We start from the raw sequence: 11,285 nt of genomic DNA, 5'->3' as shown, positions 1-11,285 counted from the left end.
GGTTTTTGTTTTGTTTTCTAATAAAAACTTCACTGCAAAGGTCTGGACCAGCTAGAATTGAGGCACAGAAGATTTGTTATGGGAGATGAGCTCGGGGATACGGATGTAACGTAATAAAGCATGAGTTGACTTTTCCAAATCGTTAGGCTGACGGGCAAGCGGGCTGATTTTTACAGTGTTCCACTGTTGGAAAGAGCAATACTGACACAAAATGATCGCGGGAACAGGTTTAAAATTTGGGTGAAATGGGCCGTGTAAATTTCACAGTGTTCAGTTCAATAAATCATTTTGCTTTGATTGATTAGAGTTGCAGTCTCAAAGATTTCAGTCCAGGTTGGTTTGCTGGCACTCGTCAGCAAATGTGGTTTAATGCTGCAGGTCACACAATTCAGGGGAAGCAAGACAAACTATTGTTGTATTGATGAACAAGTTAGCCAATAATTGACCTTTTTCCATCACACTTTGAACTGATTTATGCTAGACATGGCACAGGTCAGCAGACAGCAGGCAGTCTGAAAGTGAAAGGAGTTTGTTACTTTGCTGAGAAGTTGGGGGTTTGCAGTCTGTCACCTGCAGCTCTTCATCACACAGCTCACCGTCGCTCCTCCATCTTTTTCCATTACACCCTGCAGGTAGATGTAGATGCATAGTGGTCTGTGTCATACATCACTGACAAAGACATTGCATTCCCTGTGACCACTTCACAGTGAAAGTCCTGCCATGTTTCACCAGTAAAATGCTTTTAATGTGAAGTTGCAGCCGTAGGACATGTTCAGTTTGCGTTAGCAGTAACTTAATACAGATTTTTTTCCAGGAATGTTGATACTAACACGCAGTTTGCAATACTGCAAATGTTCAAATATTTCAATGCTTTCATCAGTGGATCATCATTGTATTAGTTCATAGTAGTTCATAGTGACTTACCAGACATTTATTTCAATGACAATCTTTGAGATTATAACTTTGGAACATGTTGACAAATCATATCTTTTATGTGTCATCAAGTAAGAGATATCAGGGCAACAAATTATATAGCCAAGGGTCGGCATACATATATAGAATAGTACTGGACCAAGAATTATGTAGTATTATGAATGATGATGACAGGTGAGTGACAGGAGAGCAGAGCTCCATTGTGCTACAACAGTAGGCAGTGATGATAATGCACTTTAAGATTGCAGGAAAAAAAAAAAAAAACGTCTTAAGGCCATCCTCTACAGCCCTGCCAAATAAATTGATGATGCAAATTATTTTGGATTTATTGTTCAATGAGTTCTGTATAGCAGCAACAGAATAAGCTTCATGAATGCAGAATGCATTGCAGTGCAGTGCTGTGCAGTAGCTGTGTGTAAACGTCATTTCTTTAGTGTCCTACAGTCAGTCTGTGGTTTGGCATTGTTTGATTTATCATATGTAAACCATAAACTTACTCTCCCTTATTGATACACCAACACATTTTTTAGCAGAGTCATAGAGGTGATTTTCAGCTTGAGGATCAAAGTCTCTGACAGGGTGATGACTGTAACTATGGAAACTCATAATGGGAATGTATCAAAGAGTTGGATATTATAGCTAAGATATGTGACATGAGACGTGCTGTCAGTGTATGATGATGCTTCCTCACTGTTCACTCCTTCTGACATACATCAGCAGGTACATAAACATAAATCACACAAGCTTTCTACTGAGCTGTATAATGAGTGACAACATGCTTTTAAGTCCTGTAGCTGAAGGATTTCTGTGAAAAGACATTGAATTGTGGACTGGAATTTCCTCATCCAGACATTAAAAGAGTGAACAGTGAGCAGTCAGCAGTGTGACCCGGCCATTTCTAATGAATGATGACTACTTATCCTGACAGAAAGAATCACAGCAAATATGATGTCTAGTGTTCTTTGAGTTCATTACAGATGGGTTAAATCCCAATTTATTTGAATTACTACTGTCCTTTAATTGCCAGTGTGAAAGGCTTCATCATGTTGTGTATCGTGTAATTCAGCTAGAAACTGAATCTCAGTGGCTTTAGTAACCACAAAGCAGGAACTCTGCTGAGAGACAGCTGATTAAAGATCTCTAATTCATTCACAGTGTGTGTGTGTGTGTGTGTGTGTGTGTGTGTGTGTGTGTGTGTGTGTCCCACTAATTTAGGATCCTTATTATTTGTTTACCAGGGCAAGAGTCTATGATTGCAGTGCTAATAGAGAATGGGCTTCATATCCTCAGCCATAATGGAAAATAAGTGGTAGAGAATGCAGAGTCAATTCTTTTTAAAAAGACATGATTAAACTTTGTTCTGGTAATCAGAGTGTATTGAGATGCCTCTGTGTGCACAGCACAGGCAAAACATTTCTCTGTAAGCTGAAAATGAGTCTGGACCCAAAACCAAGGCATGTTTTGTTTACTTTCCTCAAGTTCTTAAATAGCACAGCACCAAAGTAAGCCGTCTCATAACTAAGAAATCCCACTCAAAACTTGATAAACACAGAGGCGTGTCAGAAGTGTCACCTGCTATTCGGCAAAGTGCTCTCACTTGTGAAATTCAATCAAAACTTTGGTGTCATCAAGTGCAGGAAAGTCTAAGCATGAACAAAGTGTTATGGTGTGATCGTGCCTCTGCCTCATCCCTTATGTTCCCGCTGGTTATCCCTTCCTTGTGTTTCTTGGTGGTCTCTTGCTAGATTGTCTGGTAATGGCTCTCTGTTCCCTCCTGCTGCCCAAGAACTGTCTCCTCCTGCCAGTCACACAGCACATCCAACAAACTTCTTCATGTGCTTGATCAAAAAACAGACTAAGAGGCAAGAATTAGACGAATATCTGCACTATGTCGCTCCCAGCAATTTTAAGTGAGCAACACTTTGATCTAAAGGAGATCTTCATCAGGCGTGATCAAATCACCATCACCAAGCAGAACACACAATATATAAACACAAACAGATTCATCACTGAGGTGACTGTGATCTGCATGATTGAGAATCAGACTACTTTCAAGCTGGACCAATCAGACCAGAGCTGGACAACACTATGGTTGCAATGTAATAGTCTCTTTTGCTTAGGAAGGTTTCTAACTGAGTGAAATAACCTGGAGGTATCTAAGCCCTTGTTTTTGGCATGTTGGCAGATTGCATTCAGATGGATTTAAGAAAGTCTGGACAGAAAAAAAAAACATGAAATGCAATTCTAGCAAATCACATTTAGAGGCTTTTTGAAATGTGATTCCACTCGGATTTCTACAGATGCATCTCAGTCCGGCCACTCTGGCCGCTCAAATTGGATTTCAAAGCCTCTTCAGCATCAGTGTGATACACAGTGACAACGTCAAACCCAGGGTGACAGAAGTAGATCAGGGTGGCTGAGCAGAATCCAGTATCATCAGTGTACAGCCGCCTCCTCCATCACTGAGCTTGTCTCCTGCGATGGAGGAGTTCTGCACCGTGGCTTGACAGCTCGATTATTTGGGGGGGGGGGCTGGGTGACATGATGGATCACCATTATTCACACTTCCATGTTGGAAAGCCGCATGTGTAGTTGCTAAAGCCTATGTTGTTACAACAGCAACCCATGCAGATAGGCTGGTGGTGTCTGGACACACAAATCTGATTTGATCACTTGCCATTAACAGTGTGGCCGTGATAAGAGCCGTTTGGATTCTCTAGATGCTAAGAAAAGGTGCTTCAGTGCTTCCTTTTTATCTCTTTTAGCATAGAGTACACTGGTCCATCCTATAAGAGAGGACAGGTGATAATGCTGTCACCCAGTTCCATTCGGCAACAAAATTTAAAGGGACGATCAGCATGTCATTACACATCCACAGCCTGTCAGCCATGACAACTTCAAAGCACAACCAAGGCAACATTTCAAGGTGTTTACTGAGTTGTGGTTCTTTAGCTATTATTACAGTAGCAGATCTGTTGGCCTTACACATTTCTGCCTATCTTGCATAGATTTCACTATTAATTTCAGACAGTCATGCTAATTTGAGAAGGTTTTACACTACAGCAGACAGCAAACTGTTTGTGAAAGCAGCCAGAGTCAACAATACAAAACTAATGCAGGAGAACTGCCTGGATGCAGGCGAGAGATGTGACCCACGACCAGAGTAACATGAAGCTTCATGATCAAAGAAAGGTGTTATATCACGTCAGCACTTCTGTCCATGTCCACATGCTCCCTCTTTCTCTGTCTGTCTCTCAGTCTACACCACCCTTTTTCAACAGTTGATTGGTTTTTATAATGCCTGGTTTTAGGTGCTGCTGCAGCTCCCTCAACGCCCCTACTTCCCACATACATAGCTGTATTCTTTTTCATCTGTATTCCAAACTGGTAATGAAGTCATATTTTTCACAACACTATAGTTTCACCACAGCAGACCCACGTCAATAATATCCGTTTAGTGTCGGTGCAGTTGGATTCTCAGCACTGCGAGGCTTTTTTCGTAAGCCCTTCTGAATTCTCCTGGACATCTTCCCTTGACCTCATGACATTTTCCATTGAAGTCAAGAAAAAGTATTTAAGAAGAGACATGGGATGTCATTTTTGTCTTTTTTTTTTTTTTTGGACTATTCAACTGAACTAAGACTCCCACATGGGACACAGAGCATGCCTCCGTGAAGTGGGCAAAGACTAAATTATCTGATGCAGGTACTGAGGATAATTATCTTGCATTTTGTTTAATGCACCATTTATTGTTGGACTGATTAGTTTGAAAGCATGAAACACATTTTGCAAACAGGAAAGAGGACACAGCTGACTGTGTGTATGAAAATGTACCTTACTCAGAAATATCTGACATTACATTTTAGCTGTGGGACAAAACCAGCCAGACATATGTGGCCCAAAATTCTAATTTGGCCCAAATACTACGCTCAACAACTGGCCCATATCTTGTTTGCCGGCTTAGACACGGTGCCACCTCTGCCACACATGGGCCATGTTCGCTTCATATGCCTCATGCCAGTGCCAACTGAATGCCAGCTGTGCCAGTGTCATGCCAAATCTGGGCCAAATATCTCTGCTATATTCTTCAAAATTTTCCACCAATGTTGTTATGTCTTCAGAGTGTGCTGCTGACCTTACTTCACACCCTGATGTACTGCGCTCACAGTTAATGTATTTAGTTGCATCATGCAGATGCATAGCCTGTGATTTCAGAGGATGTGAACAAACACTCTGAAGGAATGCCAGATATGCATGGTAGTTATCATGCATATGCATGTTAAAAACAAGTGTGTCAGGCTTAGCACCCACTCTACAAGCCACAGGTCAACCCGTCTTATCTGGATGTCTCAATTGCTAACAAACATACTTGTTATTTATCATCAAGAGGTAAAGGAGATGAATGTTACTGCACAACTGCAGCAAGGTCTATTCACAAACATCAACATTTTTTCTCTGAGAGCATTACATTTGCGATTTGCATCTTTAACATCTGTGCTGGCTTCATGTCTGCCAGTTACCTCAGATAGATACCATTTCAAGGCAGACAGTTCATCAAGATGACATAATGTGGGCAGAGTGCCTCAAGGTGAAGTGTTGCATATTGTAGCTTTAGGTCGTACGAGTCTGAGGGGATGAGTCACCGTGTGACCAATGTGCTCTTTTCTTGGGGATGTTATTTTTTGTGACTGTTTTTTCTTTTTTTTCTTTTTTTTTTTTAATATACTTAGAATACAAAATGAAATTAAGCATTAAAATTTGTGTTAATTATGGGCTCAAAATAAATTGAGTGTGTACAAAGACCATTTTAAATACAGCAGTTTAAATGATTAACATAATACAGGGGTCTGTGAAGTCTTATTCATCGCGTCAACTGCCTTTTGAATTTTCAGCTCTTCCATGTGAATTTTTCACTCTACAAATGGACACTTTAGAGTTCCTTTTTCGTATCATAAGTGTTGACCCCAACCAATTTGCAGCAGACTGTCTCTAAACTCTGATGAGAGCCCACTCCATAATCAGCATCTTATCATGATAATCAACACTCATCACTCAGTGACCTTCATGACGTTCTCGAAGAAAAGAAGACCTTGTCTGCAACAAATTGGCACCGATTAAAAAAAAAGCCTTGGTCAAAACTAAATTATACTTTTGCCTTCTTTAACCTTCACACTGTGTTTAACTTTACAAAGTCACCAAATAGCTATGCCCTGACACAGCAGAGAAAATTAGGATGCCTTCATACTGTACATACAGTAGAACTGAAGAGAGTCATATTGTGAAGAAATCCTGTCTTAGCTCAAGTTATCAGTAACAGTGGAAAGCAGGAGTGCTGGTAAAAAAGAAAAAAAAATGGGATAAAAAGATCTGACAAGTCCACTGCACTCTACCAAACACCAGATACCAGGAAAAGTTAACGTCTGCTAGTGGACATAGTATAACCTCAGAGCATTTGAACCAAACCAATAAAGTTGTTGGACACCAAGAGAGCTAATTAGGAGAGTAGATATTGGACCTACATTCACTGAGCAACCAGAAACACATGAACACTAACATCTGTGTCTGCTAGATGTGTAAATAGCACTCTTGCCACATCAATTTTACAAGGAGATCACACGAACATGTAGCTGAATCACACACGAGCATCTCTGCATTATGTAACTGAAAACACAAAATAACTTCAGCACTTGGTTTATTTATGTTTTACTTGAAGGATATGCACACATCACTTAGTCACATCACACAGTATATATAGGAGTAGTGAAGTATAAATGCATAGTATAATTAGAGTCATTGGTAGAGCACGTTTCTGGTCCTCTTAAGCACACTCGTTGCTTTTCCCTCTGTGTGATCCGCTAAAACCTGTGTGGCACATTTTACAAAAAGCATGACTCATGCCGACATGGCTCTTCAGTACGCACAGTAAGCCTCCTGCCATTTGGTGAGATACTTGCAAAAACTTTTAGCCTTTTTGGCAGATACTCCATCCCTCTGGGTGGCTGCAGTTTGACTGAATGACTCCTCGTCAGTAGATGTTAGAGGTAATGTTCTACATTAGAATGAATGTAGTGAAAAAATTTTTTTTTTTTTAGAAAGGTTAAAAATATGGGACATTTAAAAAGGAAGACAGTGGAGGGTAAAATATGGGAGAGTCCCAGGAAAAACAGCAGCGCTGACAGGTCTGGAATCAACACATCTTGTTTAATACTTCTTATATTACAATGACAGAAGTGGCAGACGTGTTGAATATGGACAAAATAATGAAAAGTATAATCTAGCGTAGTTTACTGCAGTCTTTGTCGAGAAATGTTGTTATACAGTTGCCTATTAATACATCCAGCAGGCATAAAACAAAATTTACAGTCATTTTTTAAAGTTATGTCTCTGTTCAAACAAAAAAAGTACCTGTTACACTAACTAGTTGCTCACTTTGTCTGTTTAGTGCAGGGCAAGTAGAGTAAAAGCTCAATACAATCACACTTCCTACAGAAGCCTAAAAATCCTTTTCTATTGGCTTGGTTATTTCTTGACAGATGACAAGAACAAGTTGAAGTGGCCTTAATGTGTTGGAGTAAACTGCCTGTGTCACATTTTCAACAAGAGAGCCATTTCAAAGGCTTGAGTCATTACAAAGTGCCTTCTCCATCCTCTGTATGAAGAGTTTAAGCTTCTCTACCCTCAACAGAAAGAGCACCAAAGGCTTTCAGACCGTCAAATGGTTATGAGTCAGCTAATGTTGTCCGTATCACAACTGGTTGGCGGTGATGCGATGATGTTTTAACCATTGGTGATGGTTGCAAGTACTCCATCTTTCATGTTACCTTGTCACAAATATTTAAGTATGTGTCTTTTGTGTTTCACCTGTAAAACAATTTCTCCCTTGCTGATAACAGAGTTCATACTGATGAAAATAGAGTTTTTTGAAAATGAGGCCATTCTGACACAAAAGATTGCCTCCTCATCAGGACTGTAGGCCTGGGTTGGTGTCCATTAGCCTTTACTGGGGAGCTATGACTACTGCTAACCTTCCTGCTTCTGTAGCTCACACCACAAGGGTGCTGCTGCTTTGCGTACAGCAGGCTTTGCTCATGGCCTGCTTCACCTTGAGCTGCTTCACCTGTAGCCGCTTTGCTTAACACTACAGTCGGCTTTCCTCCCTGCCACCAACCGGCTCCCTTTCTGTAGCTGATGCCGTTTTTGAATCACTGTTCAACTGTTACTGAACTGCTTATAATTTGTGGTGTGTGGACATAATAGCTATTAGTCACTTTCAGCCTAAGCCATCTTAATGTGTGCATGTGTGCTGTGAGTGGGGGTTTATTCTACTCTGTTTTGTTCATATATTCATTCATATTCAGTCACATTCATTGATATTGTTGGTGTAATTTATTTGATTTATTTTGTGTAAATCAAGTGATATAGTTTTTGTGTAGTGTTTGCTTGGTTTCTGTAGTTTCTTTTCTTTTCCCTAATTTGACACACCACTGGCAGGATGCTTTTTTATAGCTGCTGATAATCCTATATGCTTGGATGGAGAGGGTGACGCAAGGGGTATTCAGCTGGCTGCAACCTCATGGCTACAACATGACTCTACAAATCAAAATGCAAAAGCAGAATCTGTAGTGTGCCAAAAATCCCTGGATGTTGTACTGATTCAGCAAAAAATCTTCTGCATGGATACTGAACTTGAGTAGCTGTTGCCAAAGGGGAAATGTTCACAATATGACCAAGCTTGCATGGACAATAACAATAACTACTGGTGGTTTGCCATTAGCCATGTTATTTTTTACATCTGCTTTCCAAAACCAGAAACCAGCTAAGCCTGGCCGGGAATACTGCAAAATAAACCAATTCAACAGTTTCACACGGCATGCTACAATGAAAAACAGCCAGCAGTGTCTGATGCATACTACATTCATCAGTAGTATGTAGTTCGCATTTCTGAACAGCACTACAGGCTGGACTTTTAATGTCTCTTCTGTGCACAGCAGTCAAAGATAAACAGCATTTCAGTGTCTGTATCCATGACTCTGGACCATCACAGCAAATACTTCAAACACTTAATTTTCTCTCTCAGGTCAGTAAACTTGCTTTGCAAAAGTGTGCAAAACAAATATGCTGTTTAGCCAAAGAAGCAGTCCAACTAAGTAACAACATAAGATTGCAGATTTCAAATTTAGTGCAGTTCAGCCTAGTTAGCTTTTTTTCAGTGAACAAACATGGAGGTGCTCACATGCTGGGGAGGCAGGTAAAGCAGTGTTTCCAGTTTACAGACTTTTTTTTAAATAAGTTCCATAGGTCTATCTTGCAGATCCTCAGTACATTTTGACCTTTTGGACCGAACTGAAGAGAAGAAGTTTTCTTCATCTCATGAACGCTACCTGATGCGCTCCCATTCATCTCCTGTCATTTGGTCAAGGTGAAACCTCACATATTACAGACTAAGAAAAGTACATTTTGGCACCATAGTTTAAAGAAAGTGGCTTCCTGCAGCATACAGACCCAGGATATCACTATACATACAGTATGTATGACACTGCACTGAGAAAAAATTGGTATGATAAAGTAAGAAATAATTGTGGTTTGAGGAGTCACATAAAGTGCACATCCTTAGTATACTTTGAATGAAATGTGTAAATAGCTGCTCCAGTGACATTAGTGCTTTCTGTCGAAGTTATTCTAACCTTTAGCAGGAGCTCTGTTGCAGCCATTAGCTCATGGTTGTCCATCAACAAAGCACCTTTGGAGGCCATCCTGAATGAAATTGATGAGAGAGGGAAACTACGGAGGAAGCTTCTAGTTTACCAAGTTTTATTTGTAGCTAGTAGATCTCTGGAAGTAGCCATCCCATGTGAGTTCACCTCAGACTGAAGGATGTCCAAAGCCTTCACCATCACAGTGTTGTATTCTATGAAGAAAGCCAATAAATAAATTTGCTGTGTTCTTTGCTACACTGACAAGACATTGTCCCAAGTGAATGACTGATTTACTACACAGATTTATGCAATATTACTCATGATTGAAATAGGCTAGATAAGGGCTGTTACCAATCCTGCAATTAAATAAATAAATAAATAAAATTACTAACAGTTCGTGATGCACATAGCAGCCTATAACATTAGGTGGCAGGCTATTATTTTAGTTTATTTTATTTTTTACACTGGAGATCCTCCAAATACTTTATGTATGGTCAAATGCATTCTGGTAACTGGCACAGCCAAGGACCATTTTTCCTTACAGTACATCTATTAACTCCACTGCAGTCTGAAAGGAAATGAAGGTGAAAGGACAAGTTAAAACAGAAGAAAAGCAGAAATGTGTAAATTAGAAAAACACTGACATTTTCACCTTGAATTCCTCACAGACACTTCTGATGGGGTCTTCTCCAGCCTCATGTGACTCTCTCTGCAGCCATATATGTTGAGCCATACTGGGTTTGATTTGAATGAGGTGGAGCTGACATTTGTCTTCCACAATTTCTCTAGCTTATCTATGATGGATGTATGTGCATGCATCATTCTTCCCTTCTGCTTGGGCAGCATCTGTTGTGGCAATTAAGCAGGTGGCTTGCACACCTTTGATGAAGAGGGAATTGGTATTCAAGCCCACTGTCTTCTTCCTAGAGGTTAAATGTGTCCTGGTAGGACATTTGATACCCTTCCTCATTTGATTCAACTTCTTCAGACTGTTTCTGTTCACCTAACACAGTGAATGCCGCCATAGTTCTCGCCTCCCTGTGTGTGGTACTAAAAGTGAATGTCATCAAGGGCAGCTGACTGAGCATCAAAGGTGTTGGACGCTCTCACCTTTTGCAAGCAAAGATTTTTTTTTCCAGTGTTCTTCTGTCCAGTTGATGGTGACACCAATGCAGCTTCTCTGGTGCACTGTCCAACAGTCAGGGGTGGTGGCTTCATAGCTGACTTTACCGAAGCATGCCATCAAACTCTTTCATTCTGGTTGCAGCTTCTGGCATTATTTCCTGCGGAGTGGTTCTCAGAATTATCTTAGACTGTGAATTCAGGGCTGCAGAAGTTCCTTGAATGCCAGTTGCTCAACAACAAAAAATCAATGAAGACCATCACAAATGAAGTTAATGATGAACTTGTCAAACTGTTGCCTGGGAGACTCGTCTGGTTCCACATCTGTTCATCGTAACAGATCTCTGCCTGCTTGTTTGGGATATTTGAAAGAAGGTCAGTATTGGCTGCCAGCTTTGATGGATGTTTTGTCTGTGAACCAAATATTTATATATTTATGCACAGTATATAAATGTGTAAATTCCATCAGTCTAACCACACAGTTAGACAGCATTTAGTGCACTGAATAAGGTTAAATAAGAACAGAGCAGCTGT

This window comes from Chaetodon auriga, chromosome 12 (genome assembly GCF_051107435.1).
Source record: "Chaetodon auriga isolate fChaAug3 chromosome 12, fChaAug3.hap1, whole genome shotgun sequence".
Taxonomy (NCBI): Eukaryota; Metazoa; Chordata; class Actinopteri; order Chaetodontiformes; family Chaetodontidae; genus Chaetodon; species Chaetodon auriga.
Note: the sequence above shows the minus strand (reverse complement) of the source record.